This window comes from Hyaena hyaena, unplaced genomic scaffold (genome assembly GCF_003009895.1).
Source record: "Hyaena hyaena isolate Hyena2069 unplaced genomic scaffold, ASM300989v1 scaffold_241, whole genome shotgun sequence".
Lineage (NCBI taxonomy): Eukaryota > Metazoa > Chordata > Mammalia > Carnivora > Hyaenidae > Hyaena > Hyaena hyaena.
Window position 1 is genome coordinate 1,139,713 of NW_024080875.1, and position 12,363 is coordinate 1,152,075.

Here is a 12,363-nt window from a genome sequence, read left to right on the forward strand (position 1 = left end):
AGCCATAACAGTGCATCACTAAAGTGGAAAGTGGCATGGGGTGTGTACATCATGAGTCCAGGTGCATCAAAACTATCTCCAAAGGTACCTATTGTGGCATCAGTGACACCCAAGAACCACATAGGGCTGTTGGTCATCTTAGGCCATGTCAAGACTGAGGACAGAAGCCCTTTCCTACTGACCCAGAAGTTAGCAAACACTGGTGAAAAGGAAGTAGAGGAGATCATCTGGAGTCAATTGCGTTCTTTGTTGTGAGTTTCTCATGGCTTAGAGCAGGGAGAAGTCCGATGTATTTCTGGGAGGAGGAAATACTCTGAAGATGAATATTGAAAGATGGTAATCGAGTTAGGCAAAGAAAATGAAGAAGGCAATGATAGGGCAAGGGAACAGCATAAGCTGTCTTTTCTTGGCATGGAAGCAGGAAACAGCATACTGGAAGTTGGCCCAGGAACCATTAGCAAATTGGTAATGTGACAGGCTGGTGTTGGAGGTTATGTTAAAGACAAGGTTGGAGAAGTAAGAAGAGGTCAGGTAGTGGAAGACTTTCATGACCCACAAAAGTGGCTTAGGTTATAGGAAGCCTTTGAAAGAGGTGGTCAGATTTTCAGCATTGTGCATGATGGATTTGAGGGTCTCATTCTGCTTGTTTATTCCTCCCTAACAAAACAAAACTTAGTAATTTACAATAACGTTTTAGTACATGTCACAGTTTTCAAGGTCAGGAACTGGGCAGGGCTGACTAGGCAGTTCTTCTGCTCTCCGTGGCACTGACTGGCATCATGGTAGTGTGCGTCTGGCAGCCGATCCGGTGTGGATGTTACAAAATGGTTTTACTTTTGGTAACTGGGCAGCTGGGCCACTGTCCCTCTCCATGTCATCTCAGCCCTCTCCATATGGTCTAACAAGGAAGTTAGACTTCTGACATAGGGGCTCAAGACTTCCAGAGACCAAGGTGAAAGCTTCTCTTAAGGGTTAGCCCCAGGGTGCCTAGGTGGCTTAGTTGCCTGAGCGTCCTACATTTGATGTGGCTCAGGTCTTGACCTCAGGTCAAGAGGTTGGGCTACTTAATTAAAAGAAAAAAAAAAAAGAAGGAAAGGAAGGAGAAGGAGAAGGAGGAAGGGGGGGAGGAAGAGGAAAAGGAAAAGGAAAAGGAAAAGAAAAATAGCCCTCGAACTTAGATAGAGTCACTTTTTCTGTACTGTATTGATCAGTGCCATACTCAACCTTCCCTAAATTCAATAGGAAGGGAAAGAGACCTCACCCTTCCACAGGGGAGTATCACAGAATTTGTAGCCATCTTTAACCCACCACAGAGTATGAGGAGGTGAGATTGGAGGTAGAGAAAAGTACAGAGTTATTGTAATCCCCATTTCATTAAGTATTCTTGCATGAGTATTTCCAAATGTTCTCTATTTCTTTATTTAAATTAATGTTACTTAACATATAATGTAGTCTCAGTTTCAGGAGTAGAACTCAGTGATTCATCTCCTATATTTGACACCCAGTGTTCATCCCAAAAATTGCCCAAATATTCTCTTAACACCTTTCTCACAGCAGTATGACATAGCTATAATAGCTGCTTTGTTTACCTCTCTCATTAGATTTTGAGATTCTCAAGAACAACACATGTGTCTTATTCAGAGTGCCTGGCACATAGTGGATGTTCAGTAAATGTTTATGGAATAAATGAATTGAATAAACTGGAACAGTTGGGATCCCCTTAATTCCTGGGTTTTGGACATCAGAACAAGCTCCTATTTGATATAATTCCCTTCCCCCGATCCATCTCTTCTTCTTATTAAGAAATGCTAGATTTGGGGAGCCTGGGTGGCTTAGTCGGTTGAGCGTCCGACTTTCGCTTGGGTCATGATCTCGCGTTCATGGGTTCGAGCCCCGCGTCGGGCTCTGTGCTGACTGCCAGCTCAGAGCCTGGAGCCAGTTTCAGAGTCTGTGATTCTCTCTCTCTCTGACCCTCCCCTGCTCACACTGTCTCTCTCTCTCTCCTAGAAATAAATAAAAATTTTTAAAAAATGCTAGATTTGACTATGTAAAAATAACATTCAGTGTACACATGTATGTAAATAGCTTTCAACTTTTGCCTTCTGTGTTAGTTTTCTACTGCTGCACAACAAATTACTATAAACTTTATCATCTTACCACACATTTATTATCTCACAGTTATGGGTCCAAAGTCTGAGCACAGCTTGACTAGATTCTCTGCTTTGGGTCTCATAAGGCTGCAGTCAATTTGTTGGCTGAGGATGCTGTCTTATTCAAGGCTTGACTTGGGCAGGATCTGCTTTTGTTGGCAGAATTCAGTTCCTTGAGGTTGTAAGACTGAAGGCTGCAGTTACTTACTAGCTGTTGGCCAGAGGCCACCTTCCATTCCTTGATCCATGGATCTCTCCATGTGACTGCCCACAGTATGGCCATTTGCTACATCAAAGCCAGCAAGGAAGAGAGTCTCCTCACAAGACAGGTACTTCAGTTTAATGTAACATAATATGGCCATTTGAGTTTTCAAAGCCACGACAGACAGCCACTAGCAAGATGGTCACTGTGGTCTTACATAGCATGGTTCTGTATACCCCTTCTCTCACGGAGAGGAAATCACACAAAGAACACTGGGAAGCCAGAGATCATAGAATTTACAGTAAGATTCTGTGTATCATGCCCACTTACAGCAAAATAGTGATTCTCATAATTTGAAATATGAGCTAGATTAGCTTTGTTCTCATTCTCATTTGACTGGACACTAAATTCCATTTATTATTTGTTGATCCCAGAAAATGATCAAACTCTAAAATTCTAAAGAAAAATCAGGACAATTTTCAAAAACATTCCAGCTATTTGCAAGAAGTATATTCAATGAATTATTGCCTTTTCAGTAAGCACTGGTGCACCAGCTTCCCTTGAGGAGACAGATTTCCCTCAGCCATTATTTTATGCAGTTGGTACTGAAACTGTATCCAAATTCTAGGCAAAGGGCTGGGATTTCTTGGCCATATAAACCCATAAAGTAAATTTTTAAAAAAATTCATGTTGGTACTCTCTTATTTATCTGGTTTTAGTACTAAGTATCAGACTTTGAGCCAGGGAATCTATTTTGTAACTGAAAAGTATTTTTGCATATGAGGGTCAACAGCGGAAAAACCTTTGCCTCTCCAAGAGTTGTGTCAGAGTTGACAAAAGCAAAGTATGGTGAAAATCCTTAAGATGACATTCTGAAGCTAGTCTGGGTCACTGCAAAGCTGTAGTCCCAATACCTGACTTCCTTATCCTTTATATGTGTCTGGGAATAGGATGCAACAGTTAGGTGCTCACACTTCTGCACTGGCCTTTCATTCTCCCTGTGAAAGAGGGTAGTGCAAGATCATTGACAAGCCCAGAACTATTTGATACAGCTATCCAGAGGTCAGAGTAACAGGATGCTATACTCTCTCTGCTTCAGTTTGTATCTGTGTTTTAGCCTTTATACAGAGCAGTATTTATTTCATTTCTTTCTTTTTAAAATATTTATTTATTTTGGGGAGAGTGCAAGCAGGGAAGGGGTAGAGAGAGGGGGGGATAGAGGATCCAAAGCAGGCTCTGCACTGACAGGCTGACGGCAGAGAGCCCAACATGGAGCTCCAACTCACGAACCAACCGTGAGATCATGACTTGAGTCAAAGTTGGATGCTCAACTGACTGAGCCACCCAGGTGCTCCTATTTATTTCATTCCTAACTCTCTTGCTGTACTCTAGTTATTCATTAAGCAAATACTGATAAATTACGTTTCTGTTAAATTTTCAATTTTAAAATGATAGCCATAAAACTGTAGCGTTAGAAGTTAGAACAGCGGTCACCAGTGACTTTACAATAACCAGAAGGAAGCAGGAAAGGCCTTTTTGCAGGTGTTGGTCATGTTTTTTTTCTTGATCTACATGCACATTATATGGCTTTGCTCAGTTTGTGAAAAACTATCAAGTTGTGTTCTTAACGGTATGCCCAGTGATTATTCTGCAGTAAAATTTTTGAAAGGGAGTCACATTCTTGCTTAGTTTTGTTGCTATGAAATGTCTTTGTCATGTTTTTGAGCTTGCAGATTTGGTTGCCACTTAAGTTCGTATTTCATCCTAGACTTATTAAGTAGATCACAGTGTGGCTGAAACTGTTCCATTTTGAAACTTATTTTGAATTACTTTTCATTTTGCTTGGTGAATTAGATGCTGTTAGGTTACAAAGATTTTAACACACACAGAAAAGCTGTCCCCAACTCACCATTGATTAAATATTTAATTTTTAAAATTTTTCTAAGGTATTCTATGCTAATAATGAGAAATATTAAACTAGGGGACTAAAATTGGTAAGAGTGGGACCAAGAACACAGAAGGAGGAAAACTTTTAAATAATAAGGCAGTGGGAAAAGAGGAAAAGGATATACAGTTGTTTCCTAAATTGGAGAAAAGCTAAGATTGCTCACAAAGGATGGTATTGGTTTTCTCCAGGAAATGATGAAACAAGACTCCTCACTAGGCATAAATGTCAGGGTGGGGCTGGTAGTTCAAGGATAAGGGAAATAGTTAGGAAACAGCATTGATAAGGTAAACATGGCTGAAGGTCAAGGGAATTGAAGATACTAGTGAGAGTGTAGTGAAAAAAGTTGATAAAAAGGTTCTCACCGTTTAGGGAGATAAAGTGAAGGTAGGAAATAACTAATAAACTTTGAGAATCAAGACTAGAGGTCACACTGAGGACAAATCATAGATGGAGTGAGGGAGTAAGAGAGGTACAAGAGTAGGTGGCTGCGGGTAGAAAGGGTAGAAAGAAACTTAACGACTGAAGTTTGCAGGTGGAGTAATTTCATCTGATGACTGGATTCAAGGAGTGGCTACACCTGCAGGCTTCTGACAGGGTGAAGTTGAGGCTGATTGGAACAGAGAAAGATGAGAAGTTGTGAGGTCAGGGTGCTAACTGAGTCATTATCATGCTGGCTGAAATCATTAGGTTGGGGCAGGACACGGGGATAGTTCCAGGCTGACACAGAGTTTCAGAAACACAGTTGGGCACAGGCAAGGAAGTCAATGGCTATCTTCGGTTTGGGTCAACTGTATGCAATAGCGAGCAGGCAAAATTTCTCTCTGACATATGTTACCTTTGTTGCACAGCATTTTTTCCTACCTTTGTCCATCAAGTTACCTCGGGGTCCTCGTGTGGCTCTCTCACCGTGCACTTCCCAACCCTCCACTGTTGACACATGTGACATCCCACATGATCCCAAGGCACATTTGGAAAGTTCTCGATTGATATGTCACTTTATCCCACTTATTATTGCATTTTGACGGAGCTTTCTCATGACACATCCGTAATGTAAAAATGGTCATTTTGGGGCCAGTACCCTAAAGAGATGTCTGCAAATTCATAAAACTGCAGCCAAGGGAGAAGGGCTCGTCCTATTCTGAAAAATCTCTCTCCAAGATTGGTTCATTTTTTTTAGCCCAGGACTTTAACTGGCCCTACAAAATGTGAGTTTCTTAGAGGTTAGGACTAAGCAAATACAGAGATATCCACAAAAGGACTAACTCGGTCTTTTGCTTTCTTGACCAGTGCCCAAGGCAGACTAGTGTGCTGTGAGATACTGATTCCTTCTGTCTTTATTCCCTGTGCCAGAGAAATATCATCATGTTCAACATATGCTGTGATGCAAAAGATTTGGGAAGCATTAACCTAACAGACATTCAATAACTACAAAAGCTGACATTTATTGAGCACCTACTGTCTACAAAGCACCTCATCTATTTTAACTTATTTAACCTCTACAGTAATCCTATTAGGTTGGTACCCTTATTCTCATTTTGCAGATATAGAAACCTAGACGACCTGCCCAAGGTCACAGACATGGGAAGTGGCAGCACCAGGATGCAACCTCAGGCAACTTGGAGCCAGAAGGTATGCTTAACCACGACACATTGCCTCTAAATAAATGTGTGCTAGATCTAAATAAAAAATTTAATTTAACTAAATGTTATATGTTTGTTTTAAACACCCCTATAAATGGCAGAACTAGAATACAATCCAGTCACACTTGATTGAGTTAGCCATAGGATGACGAGGAGTATCAAGAGCTGAACAAGTAACACCGAAGCTTTGTCTCTATCTCAGAGCGCCATCTCCAAGATTGCTTGGGACTCCCTTAGCACTAGACCTACTTCTGTGTCTTTTAAAAATTATCTGATCAACAAAGAGATCATAATATACTCTGTGTTTTACTCTGAGTCCTCAATGTAATGAAAAACTTTATAATTGTCTGTTAATTTATGGGTATACTTTGTTCAAGCCCATTAAACCATTACTGCCCTCCTACAGCCTGCCATTTTTCCTACAGCCCCCAAATTAGTTTTTGCTAGGCATTTTTATCACAGATCGGGAGGCGCAAACCGCAAAGAAAAAAACTAGTTTCTTGGCTTGTCGCCAGCTCTGGAGTTCACTGACCAATCACAACCAACTCATTAGGTTAAAAAATGATATATCACGGCAAGTTAGTTTATGTAAGACATGTACCAAGGCCGCCGCCCCCACGATCTCCGGTAATCTGGTGTCCAGTCACGACCCTGGGCCCTTCACTTTTCCCGAGGAGCTCCCACGCCTCCCTTGTCCCTAATGGAGCCTGGCGGTCCCTCACTGCACAGAGTCCCTCAGGGAAGGCCGCTAAGGAAGGCCGAAGGGACCGCGGCGAGGAGGGAGGGCAGCAGGCGTAGAAAGCACCCGGGCTTCAGTTCACGACCCCTTTATTCCACGGGAAAATGGAACATTCCGCTCCTTCCGCCCGCTGAGGGGAGGTGGGGGGAACCCTTCGATCTGGTCTAGGAGACGCGACGCGGGCGCAGCCACCGGAATCCCGGACGCCTGGAGCCGCGTTACGGGAATCGCTGCTGCCTGGTGTCCCGCCCCTTTGCCGACGGGCTGCCGCCAGGCCAATGCCCGGGCGCGCCGGGTCTCTCTGGGGCCAATCAGCATACAGTCCCTAAGTCTGGAGGCGGGACGCGGCGAGGGCGCTGCGGGGCGGGGTCAGAGGGCGCAACGCCCCGCCGTGGGAGGAGGGCCGCGTGCCGCGTCTGCGGGAAGGAGCCGGGAGCGAGCCGGAGCCCAAGCGAGTAACCGAGAGGCCCGTGGAGCCGCGCGGGGAACGCCCGGGCGCAGCTGAGCCGGAGGCCGAGGCTGCGCGGCCCATGGGCCCGGCCCGGCGTGGCACCGAGGGAGTCGTGGGCTGTCCAGAAGCGGAGGAGCGAGGCGCCGCGGCCTGAGGTGAGGAGGTGCTTTAGTCTAGTGAAGGGCCGTGTAGCGGGAGGGTGAGGGCTGAGTCGGCGCGTTCGGGCCCGGGGACCTAGCAGTCGAGAGGGCCATCCACCCTCGGGAGAGGGGCGCCCCAACACCGCGCGAGCCCCAAGTTTGTTCGTCCCAGTCTGGAAATCCCCATATTCCTCCTTCCCTTCCCTGTTCGCACACCTCCGAAGATTTCCGCAACTTTGTCAACTACATATCTCAACCCTAAGTGCATACCTTACCTCCAGAGGGGACGGACGGACGGACGGGGACGGACACACACACGTAACCTTCTTAGGCCCCCGCCCCCCCAGTCCCCACTTTTTTTTGCTCCTTCTCCCCTTAAATTCCACTTGACTCTTCATTTTCTACCTGGAGGTTAATTTCTCTTCCCCATAGCCATCTTTTCATCCCGAAATTGTGATGTTTCAACATTCTTGGAAGTTCAGCTTAAAACCTTTTAAACTGGTGTCTTTTTTCTGTTTATCTCTTTTGTGTACCGGTTGCAACGAATCCCACCTAACACCACTGTATCAGAAAAGCGCCAGATTCATCTTCAAAATTTCACCCGTCCCTACCAAGCTTAAAGGTTTATTCCAAGCAGCAAGGTCCTGTTTTTAAGGAGATGAACTGCATTTTTTATTCATAACTACAACTGAAAAAAATATCAAGTTAGAAATAAGACTGGCCACCTCTGTTCTCTTTTACCTTCAGAAAGGACACCCATTTCGGTTTAATTTGCGTAGTTGGTATTGGGCATTTCAGCAGTTACACTGCTTTAAAATAAGTAATGATTAGAATGCCCCAGTGACTCTTCTAAAAGATTGGAGTCTTTGGTTAAGTCAGTGCTGTAAACAAACCCTTTAGACTGTGTGACTGCCAGCTTCAAGTTGGAACAACTCTTAATTTGAAATTCCTGACGCAGATCATCATATGAGCTGTTCGCCATTATCTTAATTTCTTAAATTCATAATAATTCCCATTTGGAAGTATTTTTGGACTGTAAATGGAATTTTACATTTATAGAACCAACTTGCTATTAAGTTAAATCATGCTTTCCGGCATGTTTTGGGGGGGTTAATTTTGAACACTTGTTTTTAATCACAAATGGAAGAAAAGAACTACAGGATGGAGAGAAAGTGAGAGGAAAGGAGATTAAGTTTTGTAGTGGAATTTTTCACTCTTCACGAGTCTGTATAATTGACAGCACTAGACGTGTTTAATTTTCTCAGAGGTAATTTAGAATATTACAGTACTCCTGCCAGCTAATTTAGCATATTTTCTTATGTAATGAAAAATGTGTGCAGTGTTCTCATTTTCATTTATGAGTTGCAGTATTTTCACTTGATTTAAACAGTTTTCTAAGGGAATTTGCAGTGGGATTAAATGTTAGGGCAAATGTTGATTATTATATACCTATGAAGGAGATGTTGGAATACCCACTTTAAAAAGAAGGTAACTGAGGCTCAGGGTCCCTTGAAACCTACAATTTGTGTAATTGCAAGTCCTGTACTTCCATTTTGTCATTTGTCATGTTGACACATTTCTCATAGAGGGTCCACTGCTACAGTTTGGGAACTTTGGACTCCCCCATAACTCTTCTGCAGGAAGGGTTCCTCCTTCTCCCCCCCGCAGAAAAGCTAGTTGAGAGTTTCTCATCTTAACAAGAGTCAGGATCCCATGGCCCTAATACATTTGCAGCTTGGCTCGTAAAGAAGTGTGTGGAATGTTCTCATAGCCTTCTCCATTTCTTTGATTGCAAAGACAGTATGATCAGAATTGAAGTTTGTGCTCTGTTTATTATTTTACACAACAAATGCTAAACACTCTTGGCTCTAGGAATTCACAAAAATGCAGGAAATATCATCAGGACCTTCATAGAGTTTACAGAAATTGGGCTGACAAAGGTATGAAAAATTGCAAGGCTGCAAAGCAGTTTTAATGAGATGCAGAATGATACAGAAAATGCTGTAGATATAAATTAGGGAGTGATTACTTAAGGGTTGGAATGATCAAAGGGTTGAGCAGAGCTCACACTTGAAACCTTTGTAAGATTTGGATAAGGAGAAAAATGAAGGAAACCCATTCCAAAAGAGGTCTATGTAGAAAGGGCAAGAAGTAAGCAAGATGTATTAATTATAGTATCCAGTACATACGCAGTGCTTACTGTATGCCAGTCACTTTTCTGAGCACTTTGCCCATATTCTTTTAACCCTTATAACGTTAGGAGGTAAATGTTATTATTTTCCTTTTACAAAGAGGGAAACTAAAGCAAAGAGAGGTTAATGTGTCGAATGCCACACAGTTAGTAAGAGGCAGATCCAAAATTCGTACCTAGACAGCCTGGCTTCAGAATCTGAGCTGTTAACTGTGATGCATATACTGCCTCTTCATGTAGTTTACTTGAAGGTCAGTGACCAAAATAATATGACCATACCAGAAAATCTTTTAAAACCCACTCTTAATTGTTTTCTGTGTGTCTCAGAGTATCTTAGATTCTGAGAATATCAAGGCATACAAAGTACAGTGTTATTAGCCCTGTTACCAAACGGTACTCAAGTGCATTGGGAGCAAAGATGTTTGTGGGAGGGGGAAATTCCACACCAGAGATGATGTTTCATCTGAGTTATATACGGTACCAAGCACAGTCTGGAAGACATTCTAAAGGCAGGGAATAGCATATGTAGAAGTAAAAATTCTGAAATAACAAAGTGTGTTAGAGAAAGCCTTGTAGTTTGTAGTGGCTTGAACTTAGTGGCCACAAGTGGCTAGTAGGGAGTCATAAAATGTAGACCAGATTGTGAACGGCATGATGAGGTCAAGTAAAATGAAAGCTTAAATATTTGCTTTGCATTTGGGAAACTACATTAATAATTTCAGCAGATTATTAATCTGCTTGAACTCACAACCCCTAGATCAAGAATCTCATGCTCTACGGCTCAGTCAGAACCTCTCTAGAACAGAATTTAAATATTGGAGAAGATAAGTGAGACAGGCACATGAAGCCAAATTTTTAGGCTCTTAAATAGCTAAAATATTTGACATTAATATTCACCCTTTAAAAAGCTTTTGAGGGAAAGTGTAACAACTTTAAAGTAATGTGGTTAATAGATTCATCTACCTATAATGTCAGAATGATTCGGAGGATAGAAAGAGACTGGAAGCAGGAAGGCAGTGATAAGTACTAAGATGCCTAGATTACATGGGTCATGGCACAGGGTAGAAAGGAAGAGACAAATGGGAAAGACATTGTGAAAAAAGATTGGACAAGCTAGAATTTAATAGAAAAGAAACAACAGTGGACCCCACTGACTTAGGCAGTTCAAGAAGGGTGGTCTTAGATGGGGTAAAAAGATGAGTACTGTGACTTTTTAAAAAAGTGGGTGCATGTATGTATGTATGTATACAATATATGTGTTTTGTTTTTAGACCTTTCAGTTTGAGTCAGAAGCAGAATATCCAAGACAATGATATATAACTGGAATCAAAAGAAAGTTTCCAGCCAGAATTATTGAAATTATTTTGTTTGGAGATGATAGTTCAAGTCCTGTATTTTCAAGGAAGTTAGTGGGTTCAAGCTCCATGTTGGGCTCTGCACTGATCGGGCAGGACCCCTGCTTGGGATTCTCTCTCTCTCTCTCTCTCTCTCTCTTTCTGCCTCCCACCAAAATAAATAAATAAACCTAAAAAAAAAAAAAAAAAGTAGTAGATTCTAAATACTCTTGGCTCCATTCATAGCCGGGAGATAAAACCTAGCAGAGAATTCAGTGAAGAAGACAGTAAAACAGATAAAGGATAGAAATCAACCACATGATATTGTTACATAGAAACCAGGAGATTAAGAGAAATTCAGGAAGCAAAGATAGTCAACAATATGGAATGTTTCAGAAACACTTGTGATACTGTCACAATGGCTACAGTCTCTTTTTTATTCTGACTAGTATATCTTAATGAGATTTAACGAGAAGTTAGAAACTTGGGGGCGCCTGGGTGGCTCAGTGGTTAGGCATCCTGGCTTCGGCTCAGGTCATGATCTCACGGTTCGAGCCCCGCGTCGTTCTCTGTGCTGACAGCTAGCTCAGAGCATGGAGCCTGCTTCAGATTCTGTGTCTCCTTCTCTCTGACCCTCCCATGCTTACACTATCACTCTCTATCTCAGAAATAAATAAAACATTAAAAAAAAAAAAAAAGAAACTTGATCATCACTTAAGAGAGCTATATCTGTTGAAATGTGCCTGTAGTATAGATTATTATTTCAAAGCTATATATGTAAACTTATCCATAGCAGGAGCTCTGTTCCTTTCAGCACAGTAAATCTGTTGCCCTGTTAAAATTTGGATGTTCTACCCCCTAATTTTCATTTTCTGTTTACTCAGTTTCATCCTCTGCTCTGAGGTAGATTGGTTTCATCATTACTTCTGAATAGTGCATTTCATATAGGTTGTCTGCACAGTCTGCTTATGGTTGGATGTTCTTTTGTATTCCCTCACATGTGTTCCCTAACACAAAGTAAACTCAGCAGAGCTGTGGTTTGTACACTGGCATGTGCTGGAATTTTGCCATTGATAATCTTCATTTGACATTTAGAGTCAAAGATGACATATAGCTCATGTGTATGCTATTTTCTCTGTTTAGAAAAACCTTTACTCATATTTCATATCTGACCTTCCTGGGCCCTTTCTGGGTTGAGTTCTTTCATATGCTTCTGTAGCATTGTATGCACTTCTACCTCTCTAAACTGAACTTCTTAAGAGTGAGGATGGTTTATTTGGCTTCCAACTGTATTTGTCAAGTTTTATTTCTTAAGCTGTAATGAGAGCATGGATGGTCATCAGAATACTCTTTAAGCCTTTTCATGTGTCTAAAACAGTGGTAATCTGTAAGAGGCCTTCTCTAAGGTCATAAACATACTCGGTATTTTCTTTCAATACTCTTAAATTTTGCTTTTGCATTTGGGTCTGTAATCATTTTGGATGTATGTACCTGTGATGAAGTAGAGCTCTTTATCTTTTTTTTTTTAAATGTTTTTTTTTTTTTTTTTTTTTTTTTTTTTTTTTTTT

At 41.8% G+C, this 12,363-nt stretch overlaps 1 protein-coding gene across 3 annotated transcripts in view; it reads left to right on the top strand.

The window, feature by feature from the left end:
* The first annotated feature begins 7,087 nt into the window (after window positions 1-7,087).
* The window catches only part of IL6ST (interleukin 6 signal transducer), a 55,553-nt gene continuing 50,277 nt past the window's right edge, over window positions 7,088-12,363 (top strand). For all 3 annotated transcript variants that reach the window (XM_039244514.1, XM_039244513.1, XM_039244516.1), the window contains exon 1: window positions 7,088-7,285. The gene's annotated coding sequence lies outside the window, so the exon portion shown is untranslated. The remainder of the gene's footprint in view (window positions 7,286-12,363) is intronic.